The sequence below is a fragment of the Myodes glareolus genome, chromosome 9 (genome assembly GCF_982192425.1).
Source record: "Myodes glareolus chromosome 9, mMyoGla1.1, whole genome shotgun sequence".
NCBI lineage: Eukaryota > Metazoa > Chordata > Mammalia > Rodentia > Cricetidae > Myodes > Myodes glareolus.
Window position 1 is genome coordinate 82650750 of NC_142034.1, and position 18547 is coordinate 82669296.

Below are 18547 nucleotides of genomic sequence, written 5' to 3' on the forward strand. Positions count from 1 at the left end.
TTCCATTGCACTATGTTTACCTTGCCCTAAAATGCTTCCCAATTCTGCTTTCCTTTCCCAATATTCACTGCCTCCATCCCTCTCTCCCAGCATGATCCTTCCTGTCCTCATTCCCAAACATCCCCAGTCCACCTGTGAAATCTTTTTATGAAATCTCCACCCCCAGCCCTTCCTGTTAATTACCCTCTCTGGACCAGTGGATGGTAGGATGATTATGCTTTTTCTTACAACTATTATTGACACATAAGTGAGTACATACCATGTTTGTCTTTTTGGGTCTGTGTTATCTCACTCAGGATGATTAATTTCTAGTTCAGTTAATTTGCCTGCAAGTTTTATGATGTCATCATTTTTAACAGCTGAGTAAATTCTCCATTGTGTAAATGTACCACATTTTCTGTAGCGGGCCAGAAATGTGAGCCTATTGCCTCCTTGTCTGATAGTCAAGAGAGTTTGGAGATTGCTCAAAATGGTTGACAAGCATAGCTGCACATCCTGACTCAGGATGGGATTACTTGGTTCTTTTGACATTAAAATAGCTCATACCACTAGATTCGTTCTATCCCGACAGATGGCCAGGATATGCAAAAGCACTCCTGCTCCTTCTTTTGTAATTATGAGTTTACCTGGGGAATTGCTGCCTTCAGGATACCTGACCTAAAGTGGCTTCACTGCCTAATTAACATAATGCTAATAATGACTTGATACCTTGCGGGGCGCATCCTGGCCAGCAGGAATGAACGCCACCAAAAACGAGAATTCCTTCTCTGGTCACATCTTTATTTGGAGCATTCCCTTGAGGAAAATTGGGGGAAGGGAAGATAGAGCAGGGACGAGAGAAAGCTTAGAGAGAGAGCGTTGGGCCCCGAGGCAGCTGCTTTTAAACGGTGGAGCGGCTTGAACGCTGTCCTGATTGGTTAATGCCATTCTGCTGGACTGAGCATGTGCAAGCAAGGGTGCAGGCAAGGGTGCTCAGCCCCACATGGCTACCTCCAAACTGCAGGACCACCTGTGCCTCCAGGTGGCTCCCAACATCTCCCTCTTCTCTTGTTAATAAGAGCAATAAGGCAAAACTATTCTTCAATCTGGTCCCCACCTCATGATGTGTGGACCGATTAAAGAAAAGAAAAGCAAGACACACCCTCCCCGTGCAATGGGACAACTACTTCCCTGGGAGTGCTAGGGCTGTGTCTGCACACCCTCCGCCTATGCATACCTTCCCCTATACCGTGGGACTATCTGGTCCCTAGAGGGTACAAAGGCTATGCATGGCTAATTGCCTATGAGCTCTTTTGAAGCTGAGAGCCAAACTTGGGGTGAGGATACACATTCCAAGCCTGTGTTATAAAGACCTTGTCCCACCTCACTTGGGCTAGCAGGTAGCACACCAATCAAAGACATACAGCACTTCCACCTAGACACAGCATGCCAAGAATATCTCTGCTCCCACCCATTCCTAAGGAAGGAAAAGGCAAAGTAGAGTCAGTCAGAAAATTGTTAAGAGATAAGAGGTTGCACAGGGTGTTGCTCAAGGCGATGATGTGAAACAGTTGCTCTTGACACCGCCCAGGGTGTCATCTCTGCTGTCTCCGCATGAATCTTCCACAGCAGGACACTCAGCATCCACTGGATCATCTTCTTTATCTCTCTGGTCGGTCTCGCTGGCATCCAGATGTATGTCAGCATTTCTAGAAAAACATAAACAAAACTCTCCTCCCAAATTAACATTTAAGAGTACTAAAAACTCTCAGTGTAAAAATTCAGCACAATCAGTACTGGAAGTAGGCTGGTTTTGAACTTAGAGACTTGCATGTCTCCGATTCAAAGAGCAAATCTTGTTTGCCTGTACCAGCAAAATTTTGAATTAAAAATTAAGTGTATAGAATGCAAGAGAAATCCTTTCTCTGGGGGAAGCTGTCACTGGTAGTGTAGTCCCCCTCTTATGTCTAAAAACCAAAGCAGTTGTCACTGGGAATTGAACTCAGGACCTTTGGAAGAGCAGTCAGTGCTCTTAACCTCTGAGCCATCTCTCCAGCTCCCCTATTCAGATGGAAAAACCTCTAGGTAGCATTGTTTTATTCCACCCGTTGCCAGAGGCAATAGGTAATGGTAACCAGGTTGACGCGCCTTTATTATGATAATTAGGACCAGTTCCTTGAGGGAGAATGGGCGTAGACCATCGATCATCTGACTACTTCCTGCTGACAAAGGGGCGATGTTTGGGGGATAAATGTTTTTATCTGACTGAATTTTTGGCGACAAATGTTTTTATCTGACTAAATTTTTGGCGGCTGTGGCTGAGCGGCAGCGGCAGCAGCAGACAGCGGCGGTTGCCCCGCCTCTGAGGCCCATTGTGGCGCGCTCCGCATGGCCCAAAGGCATGGCTCCGCCCCGGGTCGTGCGCGGGCTCGCCGTTTATCCCGTAACTGCGAACAGTAACTCAGCCTCACCTCAGGCATTGAATTCGCACCGCCAAGCTCCGGCGAGGGGGGCATCCGCCCACCCGTGGGGGGCCTTCTCCTGCCCGGTCTGCCCGCACGCGGAGCCCCGTTCTCTGGGAACTCATCTCCGCCCGCCCATGTTGCTATGGAAACACAGTTCAGAGTTTGGCCCCTCTCCGTCTTTAGGTCTTTAGCGGTGCTGCAGCTCACCACGCAGCTTCCGCCTCTGCCTCCCGAGTGCTGGGATTAAAGGCGTGCGCCACCACCGCCGGCTACTTCCTCAAACAAAGTTCAAGTTTTCTGTACGTGAGAGCCAGAGACTGAGCTCTCTTAACAAAATTAGGCGAAAATCACCTCCAAAAGCTCTGTGGCTCTTTAAGAATAGGAAAGGCAGTCTTCGAACTCGATCAAGCCCGCCTCCCTACGAGACTGTTGCCCCGGTCTCTAACAGCGAGTACGCAGGTGGACGGAGAAGGAGCGGAAGCCGCGGTCTCCCGTACCCCATCGTCCTCAAAGTCCCGCCTTAGTTACCTCGCCTTTTTTGCTGCTGTTCACATTCCTCCTGCACTGAACTTAAGGGATTTTTCTTCCCCGTTGCTTTCTGTACCTTCTTTCAGATACCTTAACTTTGATTTTTTTTTGTATTTTCTTTTCTATTTAGGCCTTATTTTGAAATTCTTTTTCCTCCCCTTTCTGGAGGAATTCAACTGACGTCACTCACCGCTCCACGTTCTCAGAGTTCTGAAATTCACGGCTCTCTGTCCTGGTGTCTGATTTCAGCTTTTTCTCCCGGGCTTTCAGCACGTTGCTGGGCGCTTCCTTCTCAGGGTCCCCCGGCGTAGTTGTCAGGGTCCCTCAGCGTCCCGGGGTTTCGAGCACCAGTTGCGGGGCGCATCCTGGCCAGCAGGAATGAACGCCACCAAAAACGAGAATTCCTTCTCTGGTCACATCTTTATTTGGAGCATTCCCTTGAGGAAAATTGGGGGAAGGGAAGATAGAGCAGGGACGAGAGAAAGCTTAGAGAGAGAGCGTTGGGCCCCGAGGCAGCTGCTTTTAAACGGTGGAGCGGCTTGAACGCTGTCCTGATTGGTTAATGCCATTCTGCTGGACTGAGCATGTGCAAGCAAGGGTGCAGGCAAGGGTGCTCAGCCCCACATGGCTACCTCCAAACTGCAGGACCACCTGTGCCTCCAGGTGGCTCCCAACAATACCTTAAAGTGTTAAAGCAATTAACTGTTGGAGTTGTCATTTGTATCATATTAAAGAAGTCTTTCGTTTTGATTTGCATTTCCCTGATGACTAAGGTTGTTGAACATTTCCTTAAGTGCCTTTTGGGCATTTGAGAGTCTTTCATTGAGAATTCCCTGTTTAGTTCTGTACCCCATTTTTTAATTGGGGAAGGTACTATATCAATGTATCCATACAAAGGGAATGGGTTTCCAAAAAGCTAGGACAAGCAGTAGAGCACCTCAGTCTGTCCCAGCCATGCAGTTGTCAACCACATGCATAGGGACTAGTTCTGTACTATGCTTGTTCCTTCCCAGTCTGGCTTTTATTGGTGAGCTCCCATTAGCTCAGATAGACTGTTTCACTGGGTGTCACCATCATGGTCTTGGCCACTTTGCTCATATTCTCACTCCTCCCACTCTTCAACTGGACTTTAGGAGCTCAGTCCAGTGCTCCGATGTGGGTCTTTGCCTCTGTTTCCATCAGTTGCTGGACGAAAGTTCTGTGGTGATATTTAAACTAATCATCAATCTGACTACAGGGCAAGGCCAGTTCAGACCCCCTCTCTTCTATTGCTTAGGGTCTTAGCTGGGGTCATCTTTGTGAATTCCTGAGAGTTTCTCTAGAGCCACGTTTCTTACTAACCCCATAATGGCTCCCTCAATCAAGATATCTCTTTCCTTGCTCTCAACTCTGTCCTTCCTCCATCTCAACTATCTCATTCTCTCAAGTTCTCTTCATCCCCTCCCCTTCTCCCCTCCTCTTCTACCTTCTCCCTCCACCCATATGTTTCCAATTAAGTCAGGTGATATTGTCTATTTTGACTTTCCAGGTGTGGTGCAGGAGAATTGTCTGCATTTTGTCAATCATGTTTTAAATAAATGCTGATTGGCCAGGCAGGAAATATAGGTGGTTCAGCCAGACAGGAAGTAGACGCGGGGCAATGAGAACAGGAGAATTCTAGGAAGGAAGAAGCCCATTCCTCGCAGTCCTGCCCAGATCACAGAAGAAGCAAGATGTAACCTGCCCCACTGAAAAAGGTACTAAGCCATGTGGCTAACATAGATAAGAATAATGTGTTAATATGTTATAAGAGCTAATACAAAGCCTGAGCTGGTGGGCCAATCAGTTTATATCTAATGTAGACTTTCTGCGAGATTTTCTTTGGGGCTTACCAGCTGTGGGAGCCGGGCAGGACAGAAACCCCAATAAGCAGGCCCTCATGTGACACAGGTGGATCTATGTATGTTTTTGTTAGAGTTTACCTTGTTACTTAATTTCCCTAGGATCATGAACTACTGGCTTAATATCTTGTATTTATAACTAGTATCACTTATGAGTGAGTACATACCATATTCATCTTTTTGGATCTGGGTTACCTCACTCAGAATGGTGTTTTCTAGTTCTATCATTTGCATGTAAAATTCAAGATGTCATTCATTTTTACCACTGAGTAGTACTCTAATGTGTAAATGTGTCACATTTATTTATCCATTCTTTATCCAACATAGATGTCTAAGGGCATCTATGTTGTTTCCAAGTTCTGACTATTACAAATAATGCTGCTATGGACATAGTTGAACATGTATCTTTGTAGTATGATTGAGCATCATTTGGGTATATGCCCAAGAGTGGTATTGCTTGATCCTGAGGTAGGTTAATGGTTAATTCTCAATTTTCTGAGAAACCACCATACTGATTTCCACAGTGATTGTTGTTAAGAAAAAATCCTAAGATGGGCAGCTCTGCCTGTGCAAAGAAATCCAATTAGGTCAGATTGAACCAAATTAAAGTTCACATTGTCTTATTAAATACTGTGCATGGCAGGGAGACAGGGAAGCAGGGAGCACATGCAAACCCAGAACCATGTGTTTCTCCTCTGGGAACCCACTTAAATACCTTGTGGGAGTGGTAGACTTGGATTTGGAGTCCAGGCCAATGCAACTCTCAGGCCAGGGGGCTGGGATGGATGCCAGGAGCAGAGGTCACACTCCCAACTTAACGTTCCAGACTCCTGGTCTGGGATGGATCCCAGGGGCTGGGGTTATGCTCCCAACTTAACAATTGTACAAGTTGACATGTCCACCAGCAATGGACATGTCACTTACTCCACATTCTCTCCAACATAAGCTATTATTGATGTTTTTGATCTTAGCCATTCTTACAAGTGCACCACTATTGTCATTTTATAATGAATATTTGCCCCCAAAATTAAGCATGTACAGATACTTAGGTATGGAGATATGACACAGTGGTTAGAGTTTGGTATTTAAAACCCAAGTCTGATGGCTCACAGTTGCCTTTAACTCCAGATTGAGGGGATCCAATACCCTCTTCTGGCTATTGTAAGCACCTACACACATGTGTAATACACACCCTCATATAAATATACTCATTAAAATAAATACATAAAAATTAATAAAATGACTACATAGTCATGTAAAGAGGACCAGATGAAGACACAGGGAGAAGTTTACCATGAACATATGAAGAAGAGGCCTGGCAAGGTGTTACTACTGCAAACACATGCACCTTGCAATAGTTCCAACATTATAAAGACAAATAACACTATAAAACACTTCACAAAACCTTGTTTTTTGAAGAATATTGTTGATAAAATATAACTAAGTCCTAAGTCAAGTGCTAATTTTCCTACAATCTATGTTAATCATTAATATGGGGTCATCCCTCTGGCTTTCACATAATACAAAATTTGTCTGAAGGCATCTCATCTAGTTTAGTAAAATTCCAGATAATAAATTTTGTTAACGGTAAAAAGGCATCTGTGTTTAAATATTGTATGTGAAACATGAAAAGAAAATGCTGAAATAAACTCCTGCATTGCTAAAATGCCAGTAACCATCCTTGAAGCTTACTAGGCAGCCTTACTGAAAGCTAAAATATTTTTGATAAGGCCAGAGAATTATCAATAAATTCTATAGTTTCTCAGCATTCTACTGTGCAGTTTTCTATGTTTATATTCTTCCCCAAACCCTCAGATTCCTAGAGCTTTCAGAAGTTTTACAAACACATTTCTGACTGCAAAGAAATGCCAGCTCTGACCTTGGAAAGACTTTGGCAGCAGGACCAGAGTCAAACAGAATCATGAGAGAAGGAAATTGGTCTCAGCATAACTTATATAATTCAAGCTTTGCTGCAAAGAGCTTTTATACCAATTTCCCCTTCTATTCTCAGTTTGGGTCATTGTTCAAGCTGATTTACTTCCAAGAAAGGGCTGTACGCCCTACCACCCAACTGTCCTAAGCACTTGAGCAGGGAGACTTCTCAGTAGCAGCTTGACTATGAGAAAGTTATTTAGCCTCCTGAATACTCAGTATTTTCATTTGTAAAGCTGTACCAACCACAGCAGCATGCTGTCAGAGATAGAGAGATCCTCTTTATAAATCACTTAGTATAGGGCCTGTCACATGAAATCTACTCTGCTTTCAAGGAGTCCAGGCTAGGCTAAGGCTCTGAATGAGATGGCATAAACTATACTACTCTGCATTTCTCCCTCAATATTACTGTGAACAGAATGCATATAACAGCCATTTGAGGATTCAGGAAGAAAAACTGGCAGGTAGGATAAATGTGGACTATCAATGGCCATGGACTCTACAAGGAGTTCATGCCCTTGTCTTAATTGTTATCTTTTGACTTAAATAAGTGCACTATAGTACAGCACCAATGAGGTAAGAGTAGAGAAAGATCCAGGTAAAACTTCCCATTTCCAGCTCAAACAGTGTTTGAAAAGAATCTTGTAGCACTCAGATGAATGTCTGTCTATTATAATTTCCCCACAATCCAGACTTTAGCTGACTACATGCTGTGGGTAACAACTGCAGACAAAAGAGTCCCACACAAAGCCTGAAGTTTGGGGAGATTTTTGCTCTGGCAGAGTTTGCCCATTTAAGATTTTATTCTTTCTCCTCTGCTATTTGGTCAGAAATGTGTCATACTTGGCAAATTACTTCAAGAAACAACATAAATGGAATCTTTGTTTTCTATCTAGAGAAGAAAAGTCAGCCTAGTATATTCAAGGAAAGGGAAATGGCTGAGGAAGCCTAGGAAAGGTGAGAGTTTAGAAAAACACCCATTATATGTTTCTATAACAAGTATCATATATACCAGCACACATGTTGCAAATTGACAATATAACAATCCATGAGCAGAACTGAGTTAAATAGAACTGGAATGGTTTTGAAACTGCAGTTGAGACACTATGATGGGATATAAGTATCTCTCCTCCATAACAAAATGTGCTAACTTTTTTCCTTTGTCTTGTGTGGAGGTTTAAAGAAAATAGTCCCCTAAGAGAGTGGTACTATTAGGAGTAATGACTTTGTTGGAGTAGGTTTGTCTTTGCTGGAGAAATTGTGCCACTGTGGTGGTGGGCTTTGAGGTATCCTATGCACAAGCTGCACGTAGAATGACTCAGTTCACTACCTGTTGCCTACTTATCAAGATTTAGAACTCTGAGCTCCTTTCAAGCACCATATCTGCCTGCAGGCTGCCGTGTTCTATCATGATGATAATGGACTAAACCTCTGACATTGTGAGTCATCCCCAATGAAAAGTTTTCCTTTATAGGAGTTACTATAATCCTGTTGTCTCCTCACAGCAATTGACACCCAAAGCAAGACATCTTGTAAGTATTGATTAGGAGTAGAATGGGTACACAGGTTTAAAGACAAAACAAGTTTTTATATGTTATTCGCTTATTCTCTGAGCAACAGACAAAACATGCCCATCAATCTGCACCCCCTAAGTCCAGAAATCTTTGCAGTACTAACAAGAGATTTAACATTTTCGTAATCAAAATCCTAGGCCAATAGGAGAAAAAGCATCATGACAGAAGTCAATGGAAATGAACAGTAGAAAAAATACCTTTCAGAAATGGGAGACATAAAACAACCCATGCAGAGAAACACAAAGATCTCAATAGGGGATGAAACCCAAGAAACCTGTGCCAAGTACCTCTATCAACATGCTATATACAAATCAGGATAAAACAATTCTTGAAAAGACACAGAATTGGACACACTACAAAGAGGTGAAGTGAGGTTTGATTCTTGCATTTCTCATGAGCAAACACAGAACTTTGGGGATATGACATAACAGGTCTAAAGTACTAAAAATGTCAACCTAGAATCCCAGTTAAAGGTATCTTCAACAACTGACAGTAGAATGAAAACCTCTTAGGTCAAGGAAATCTGAGACAATCTGATTTAAATAAAAGTGCTACATTACTTCACTGGAGGAGAGTGTTATATATAAAGGAAATATGTTATGTATAAAGGAAATGGTGCCCCAAAAGAAAAGTGAAACATCCCATGATATCAAAGGCAAAAATACACAAAATGAATAATCTTGGTTAAACATGCATTATTATTTTTCTCCTGGTAATTCCACAATGAATTTAATAGCAGAAATAAATGAACAATATAAATATGTCATTTGTCTGGTCATTGTTTTTTATCTACCATTAGCTTCTAAAACCCCTACTATAATTTTTTGATTATTGGAAGTGTCTTGGGAATTCAATACTACCAACTAGGGATGGTATCACTGATCCCTAGATTGTTGCAGAATTATAACTAGCAACATCTGAAAGATCATTTTCTTATAGTAGATCATCTTTGAGCTGACTTCACTGCGGGTAAGGGAATACTGTTAAATGCTGAGTTTAGTCATATGATTAGAGATTCAATCAAGTATGCATGCAGAACAAAATTTAAATAATACTATATGCTGAAGCATGGTAGAGCTTTGAACTGATGATGACTTGTCTTGATTACATGGGATAAAGCTATCAAAATTCTCTCTTGAGCCTTACTAATGTGTCTTTTATTTGTTTGCCCTGATTTATATCCTTTATAGCTAACTCGTAAGTAGAGAACTATTCTGAGACTGTGCAATACTCTGAGAGGGTGATAGCAACCTAAATATGTGACCAGGTGGTCAGAAGTTTGGGAGCCTGTATAATCCTGAAATAGTGTAGTTTCTGAAGTGGCCTGGAGGTGTGGGCTATACTCTGTCACCTGCAGAATTTAAAGCTAAATCTTCTGCCTTTTTAAAAATGTACGTGGATGTTTTATATATATACAAATATTATGAAACTAGCAGAGAAAACATCTCTACCATTTTCTATAGAGAATCTTTTAATCCCTAGTATACTATAAGTTTAATAAGGGTATTGTATCCCTAAAGTAGACATTTGGGGTATAGAAAGAGACACGCTGAGAAGAAAATGGAAATGTCAAGTAAAATACTAAAACAAACTTTAAATAACTAAAGAAAAAATGGAAATGAAGATGCTTGGCAGCTCCTTACCAAGCCAAATTTGAGTTGAAAGCTTAGATTCACACACAAAGTTGCACCCAGAAGTTTATAATTTTATGAATGTCTCCATCATACAAGCATCCTAAATATTCTTTTTACTAATTTTACCAGTTTATTTATTTATTTTATATTCCCACCGGTTCCCCTCCCTCTTCTTCTCCCAGTCTCTCCTCCCACCCCATCTCTGTTTCTCTTTCTATACTCCAATCCACTCGCTCTCCATTTTTGTTTAGAAAAGGACAGGTCTCCCATGAGCATCAACAAAACATGACATATCAAGTTGCAGGAATACTAAGAACCTCTCCATGTATTAAGAGTGGTTAAGGTGACCCAGTATGAGGATTAGGGTACCAAAAGTCTGTAAAAGAGTTGGAGACAACCTCTGTTCCCACAAGAGGGAGTTAGGAGTCTCACAAGAGGTCCATGCTACACAATTGCAATATATATATATATATATATATATATATATATATATATATATATATATATATATATATATATGCAGAGTGCTTAGACAGTCCCATGCAGACTCCCTGATTGATGATTTCGTCTCTATTAGTCCCTTTGTGCCTAGGATAGATGATTCTGTGATTTTCTTGTTGTGTCCTTGATCCCCAGGGCTCCTATAATCCTTTCGACCCCTCTCCTACATATTTTCCGAAGTCTACCTAATGTGTGGTTGTGGGTCTGTATCTGTTTTGTCAGTTGGTGGATGTCAACTCTCTCACAATAATTGGACCAGACACCAATCTGGTCACAGGAGATGGCCAGTCTAGGGTACCTCTCCACTATTGCTATAGTCTTAACTTGGGACATCCTTATAGATTCCTGAGAAACTCCCTTGAGATAGGTTTTTACCTCACCCCCAAGTCCCCCCTTTTCTAGTAGTCTCTTCCAGTACTCTCCCAATTAGTGAAAGAATAAATCCAATATGTTGTGCCCATAAAATGAAATCTACTCAGTGGTAAAAACAAGGAAACTCTATTGACATGAAGAGGCAAAGAGAAAACTTAGTGTGGATTATTAGATGAAAGACAATTTGAAAAACAACATACTATACAAATCCCTAGAGGTAGTGGAGGGAATCACTCAGCTAAGGGCTGAGAGGTAGAAGGGATGGATAAATATATCACAAAGTATTATTTGGGATGGATGATTAATGTAAATGATGCTAGTATGGTAGACATATAGTACAACATACAATTCATTATTCTTAAAAATGAGCAACATCTGCAATGAATCTAATATAAACTATGAAAAATGCATTCCCTCTTGACTCCTTTAAGGGTCTTCAGTAGTGACAACTCATTCTTCTGGGGAGGAATCTTAATATCATGAGAGTCTGTATGCAAGTAGGAACAGAGAACATGGAAATTATTGATTTTTGCTAATTTTGAGATTATTTCTGCCTATTTGGAGGTATGCAGATTCTACATTAAAGTATTCTGTTGAAGACAATGTGAAAAGCCAAGTTTGGTAGCTCAGGCAGGTAACCCCAGCACTCTAGACAATGTAGTATAGGAGGCTGAGGCAGGAAGATTAATAAATGCTCAGCCTGGCTTTCTCTACATAACTAGTTTCAATGCTGCACAGGCTAGAAAATAATATCCTGTCTCCAAGAAGCAAACCAAGAAGAAACAAATGAAAGAATACATTATGATTAGAGGGCTATTTTACCAAGGAGACCCTTCTGCCATGCATCATTGACTGTGCCATCATTTGACTGCAGAATTTTGGAATTTGTGAAAGACAACCTGACTAAAAGAAGCAAGGAAATAAAGAAACCTAGAAGTAGAAGTCAATACTCTCAACTTGAACTGCTAGACATAAAATCATGATGAATACAAAGAGATGGAACAACACCCAAAATGAGCTGTGTAGCGTTGGTGCTTCTGAAACACTGCTACCAGCCAGAGCAAACAAGAATTTTTCTTTTAAAGTGAACATGGGACCTTCAATAAGGTCAGGTTTCAGGAAACTATGACTTATAGGCAGAGTACCACCTGGAGTCAGTTTCCTTTTTTCTAAGCAGACAAGCAAAACAAACAGATTTTACACTAGAAAAATCTGTTATGCCTGTCTATCTATCTATTTATCGATCTATCTATCTATCTGTCACCCATTCACCCTTCTATCCATCTATCTGTCCATCAATGTATCCATCCATCTGGAGACAATATGTGACCCACATATCGTAAAATACTTCTTATCTTCTACTTGTAAAAATTAATAGATACTGATCTCTGATGAAAATAGACCTCAATTCATTGCTTTAGTCTTTTTAATAGCTCAATGTTATATGTGGCTGAATTGGGATTGGACAGCTAGTTTTGTGTTTAAGGGATATGCTGTTCTTGCCACGTCTATTTTGTTTGCAGTATCCATATTGGTCTTCTCAAAACCTCATTTAACTCCAGTTATAAGACATTCAATACTCTCTTCCATCCTTTATGGCACATTGCAACTATACATATGTGCAGATGTACACATGCGCACATGCGTGCACACAGTCAAAATGATTAAAAAGTAAAAAATACAACAGTCTAGATTATAAAATGGTTTTATTAGATAAAATACTTAAATAGAGATTGAATAATGCCACAGTGGTCAACTGCATGCCTGGGAGCCAGACAATACTTTGCCTGTTCAGTCCATATAGACTGAAAACCGAGAAAACAATGTAGCACTGATCTGAAGTTGAAGACTCAGAAAATTCACAAAGAACTAAAGATGGGAGACTACATTGAAAAGCAGAAGCAGCAGGTTTCCACAGCAATGACCTTAGCAACAGATAAATTCACCTGAATACTGGAGCTTGCTTGTGCTGGTTGGTTACCTTCTTTCCCGCATTTGTATCCCAGGCATACTAGAAGGTACTATCCACATTGTAGATAACCAACCATCTTTCCCCCTTCAGCTGTAACTAGTCTCATAAACAGAGTCAAGATTGTTGCACTTATATCCTAATATCTCCCAATTTAACCAGCATCATCCACCAGTGACACAGCATAGTGTATGAGTCACACAAAACAGCTCAGACTACATTGTGAGAGATCTGCCTCTGAGGGTGTGAATAGGATGGTGGAATTGTTGGTATCATCTTAGCAATGAGTTGTCACACATTCCTAATTCTTTCCTTTATAATCACTTTCCTCTCAAGTTTTTTCATGAGAGAAAAAAAAAACCAGAAATGTTAAAAGGTCTTTAAGATTATCCAAAAGGTGAAAGAAGATGAGAAAATATGTTCAACATTGGAAATCCATCAGATTATATACTATGATACACCTACTATGATTGAAATAAGTCATATTGACCACACAAAAGCCCTATCTACTGCACTAAGCAAAGAAATTCTCAAACAATTTTAGTATATATATAAGTTGATACATTCAGGTGGAAGAGTAATTTGCAAGTTTGTTATAGAGTTTAAAATATACATATGATGTGACCTGAGAGTCTCACTTCCTATTATTTATGATAAACAAAATACTGTGCAACACAATTTCCTGTGTTAAATGGCATTCTATTGTCTGATTTCATTTATTCTGTATGAAAACTAGATATTGTAATGATTTAAAATAAGCTAGTAATTTCCATGGAGCAGGTATTTGAGGAAAATGGATAATATAAGTGACATTTTGGTGGAAATGAGACTATTCTGCATTCTCACTGTGGTAATGTTTACATTATTTGCAAATGTGTTATACTGTGTAAAACTGTGTCCTCAAAATACTTAGTTTCACTGTAGCAATTTCTCAGATAAGCAGTAATGTTATTTATAAAATTATTTGTAATTTCTAAAATAAAAGCAAACAAGTGAAATTGAACAGTTTTTGTAATATTAGTTTTGCTATAGTCAATCTAAAATATTTGATTGCTCAGAAAACAACAGAATAGCTAGTCTGTAAGTAATAAAATATACATTTTTGAGAAAATTATGATCAGTATTCTTATAAATGTCAATAAATCACTTAGCTGTAAAACTACTGTCAAATGACTTATAAATACAAAGAATTGTTTATTATACTTGTATATAGTTATGTAATAAATTGGGGCTGAAGATAAGTCTTCATTTTTTGAGCATTTTGTTTCCATCGTGGCTCCTGTGACTAAACATGCTATATAGGGTTTCTGGTCTAGGAGATCTACGATATCAAAGAATTGTCTGGCATTAATGCTAGTCTGTAGGTAAGATAATTCAAGTCCCTTTAAAATGAACCCCAGTATCACTTCATCATAGAGCCCTCTAGAGAAACATCCCAGGAGACATAAAAACAAATACTGATAGAGACACGTTAGAGCTCATATTCTGGAAGCTGCTCTGTGGTGCCTAATCAAATGCTGTTGTTCTAGTCAATCCACAAGACCACAGTGTATGCAAGAGATGAGAAAGCAGGCTGCACTCCACACTGCAAAAGCCACAAAACAGTGTGAGCTCTGTTCTTCTGTGTACCATTTCTTTGTTCTCTCTTCCTGTTTTTTCTCTCTCCCTCTTTCTTTTTATCTGCTCATCTGTCTTTCTTTGCTTTCTCTCTATCTCTTTTTCCTTTTCCTTTTCCTTTTCCTTTTCTTTCTTTTTATTTTCTTTTGTTATACGGAATAGAAGTTTGTAACATGCAGGGCCTACTTGTTGGTGTTTCTGTAACATGCAGGCCCTGTTTGTTGGGTTTTCTCTCCTGTCCAGTACCCCACAGCTGACAAGCCCCAAAGAAAAACACACAGAGATCTCCATAAGTTATAAAACTGGCCCCTTAGCTTGGGTTACTTATTATCTCTTGTAGCTTATACTAACCCATTATTCTAGTATAAGTCAGCCACATGAATCGGTACCTTTCTCAATGGAGCAGCTCACATCTTGCTTCTCTGGTGGTCTGGGCAGGCCTTGTGGAAGAGCTACCTTCTTCCTAGAATTCCCCTATTCTCATCACCCTGCCTCTGTCTGGTTGACCCACTTATCCTTCTTGCCTGGCCAATCAGCATTTATTTAAAATATGATTGACAGAATACAGGCAATTCACCCACACCAGTAATTGAACTGACTGAGGGCACTTTACCAAATAACATGTAGTAGGAGGCCACTTGTTCTCTTGTTTGGTTCCTGGCTGCCCAGACTCCGAGAATAACCACACAGAAACTATATCAATTAAATCACTATTTGGCCCATTATCTCTAACTTCTTATTGGCTAGCTATTACATCTTTACTTAACGCATTTCCATTATTTTATAATTTACCACAAGGTTTGTGGTCTACTGGCAAGGTTCCAGCATGTCTGTCTCCAGTGGCTCCTTGGCTTCTCCTTGACTCTGCCTCCTTTCTCCCAGCATTTATTTTAGCTTTCCCAGCCTAACTATGTTCTACCTTGGTCCAAAGCTGTTTCTTTATTAATCAACAGTATTCATAGCATACAGAGGGGAATTCCACAGCAAACATGTTAAGTAGGAAATCAGATGTGAGATCTTTCTCAACACTGTAAGATAAAAGTTCTTTCTTTTCCCTCAGACTGCCCATAGTCTTTCTTTATTTTTAATTTTATTTAAAAATTCTTAAAAATAAAGACATAAACATTCTTGCTGAGAATTTCATGCACGTATATACTATGTTTTAATCCAACCCTCTTTCTTATTTCTCCTCTATGCCTTGCTACTAATCCCCCCTACACACATGTTCACATATTCTTTTTTAAAACACACTTAGTCTACTTAATACTGAGTGCTGCCTATGTGTGTTGAGGTAGGCTTTCCAAGGCAAAAGCCCTGAAAAATATCTGTCTCTCCTTCTCCAGCAACCATCTATTGCAAATAACTCTTCAGCTAGTGGGTAAAACTTCCTAATCTTGATTAATGCTGGAATTTTTGCCTTTCTGGAATCTGTGAAGCTCTTGTGAATGCAGTCACAGTCCCTGTGAAAAACCATGCAATTGCTCTGTCTTGTCCACCAATTCCCAATACTCATGATGCTATCAATGTACAGCCCTATATAGGCAGCTGTGCTTCACCTTAAGGATCCACTTTATCTCGTAGCAGTTTTTATTGATGTTTTTGCTTTTTGGTTATAGATTTCTGGCAAACACCTAGCTCCTTACAAAGCTGATTTGATGATCTGATAACACCTAAAGTTTCAATTTATCTTAGAGGCAAAGAAAAGTGGGGGTCACATTAACACAGGAATGAAGCTCATTAAGTTCAGCCTGTTTTGGGAACTGAAAATAGTATTCCTCACTTCTATTTGTCAGCTAAAAAGAGAAATCTCATGATTAAAGAGTTTGAGAATTAGTTAGGTTTTGCAGAAGGTGTTAACTCCTTTTCCCAAAGGAAGTCATTTTTCAAATTTCCATTTTTAGAATTGCTTCTCCCCATATCTTCCTTGCAAGTGTTTGTTCAATCCTCACTTCTACTTCCCTTTACCAAATTACTTTTTATTCAATTTCATCAATCATCAATATTATTATTATTACTAATAGTATAAATTATGTATCCAGTATGTGGAGGGAGTATGTGATAATACTTATCAGTGTTACTGTGCAAATAATGAAAACCAATGCTGATAAAAAAGCGCTTTACACATTTCCACAGCCTTACATAGATATTCAATTATCATATGAGTTTATCTGTCTTTCTTCTTTTGCAGTATCAATGCATATCAAGGGACTGTTTCTATGCATTACATAGTTCATAAATAACAGCTGTAGGGAGGACTATGAAATGACTCTCTTTTCTCAATAGTGTGCTGCACCCAGCATTATAGTCATTATTTTGCTTATTTCTACCCTCAAAGTGCTGCTCTGATTAATGATATATTTTTCTTTTAAGTAAAATTAGCATATAGTGAACCAACTTAAGTTATAAAATTAGCAATATTACCATACATTACTTATAAAGAAGAATTCTTTAAACAAGATGGTTTTATAGGAAAATCAAAGACAATGTTGAAAATTAAAAAAAAAAATGGCCTCACGGGAGGCACATTTTTATTAACAGGCCTGTGTGTAGAAAGCATTTTTCTTCCTTTAATATGAGCTTAGACAAATTTTAACAAGGTGTGTCACAGCTCAGCTCCCAATTCTTATCACAGGTCTACCTTTTCTTTGAATATATTGACACTCTCCCTAGTTTGATAACCAAGCCCCAGGGCCCATAGAGTGTGTCTTTGTTTTTCGTTTGTTTGCTTGTTTTTTTCTCTAATTAGCCTTCAGTTTCATAGAATTATATGATATACTGAAACAAGACAAAACATCAGACTATAATAATAGGTTGTTTTGCTATTGCTGAACCATGACTGCTCAGGAATATTCTCATCACAGCCCAGGGGACAGGAGCAACTGGTGAACCGGAACCTGCAAAGGACCTTTGGACCTTTCTATGTTTTCAGCATAGAAAAACAATCTCTACAACACCATATCAATGAATCTTATTAGAGTGCAAAGTTGCTGTGGCTACTTTAGAATTATTTTAAGGCTAACTGGACAACATTATTTCTTCATTTAATCAAAGTCCTCAGTTTTCTCTACATAAAATTGCAATTTTCATTCTGCAAAGCACAAAATGCTTAGCTAGTAAGCACCACAACTCCTTTAAAAGGAAATAAAAAAGACCTTATTCCTTATCAAAATGTTCCCGTTTTTTTCTCGGCATTTTGCTTAAGTTACACCACTTCTAAGAGTCCCTGAGACCTAGCCACAATGCCCAGAGACTGCATGATCAATAGCCAGCCCAGGGTCCTATCTGTTCCCTTGTGGTTTATTCATTCTATGGCTTTATTCAGACGCTGCGGTGTCATTTCAAACTGTCAATAGCTTCCAAGCTTGGCTTTGTCTAAAATGCTCACATTTTGTTATGGATTGCTGTTAAGCCAAATTTCTCGCATCTAGTATTCCAGGTATCCCTCTGCTTAACATTTGCTTCTGTGTACCTTTAGGGAAAGGACGGAAATGGTCAATACCTTTTTTTTTTTTTTTTAAGATACGTGGAATCTTCTGAATACTGATACCTTGGTCTATGGTATTAATTATGTCTGGTGACTTTGGGTAAGGAAGAAAGTATTGACATCCTCTTTCACTGAATGATAAGAATGCAAGCATGGTGCACCTAAAAAGGAAACAGACTTTACAAAATGGCTTCAGGCTTTCATTTGCTGTGACTATCCAGTAAAACTTGAGCTAGAGAAAGCAAAATAAACTGCACATTGGACACAAAAGTTGATATTTGGCAGTCTACTTTTACAGAGACGTTAAAAGCAAGTAAAATGTTAATTTGATGTGAATAACAAAACAGCACACAAAAGCATGATTTCCAGATATCTCTCCTATCTCAGAGTCTATAAATTCTTCTCTACAGAATTACTAATTGGATTTAATTCTATTGAAAAAGATAATTCAGAGAAACAAGTCAAAGTTTACAGAATCATCCTCTGTGCAACATTAAGTGCGTTTCACCAGATAGCACTTTCAAAACTGAAGAAGCAGATGCAATGTTTCTCTGTTCTGTCCTTATCAAACATAATTTTATCAAAATGCAATTTTAACTTCTTGAGTTTCTG

The 18547-nt window shown here is 39.5% G+C and overlaps 1 long non-coding RNA gene across 1 annotated transcript; it reads right to left on the reverse strand.

Annotated features, from left to right (window-relative positions):
* Positions 1-759: 759 nt before the first annotated feature.
* On the reverse strand, positions 760-3567 carry LOC148121009 (uncharacterized). Its single transcript, XR_015738894.1, has 2 exons — positions 1363-3567; positions 760-1096 (listed from the first exon to the last, which is right to left on the reverse strand). It is a non-coding gene; the product is annotated as an uncharacterized LOC148121009 (long non-coding RNA).
* Between the last annotated feature and the right edge of the window lie 14980 nt (positions 3568-18547).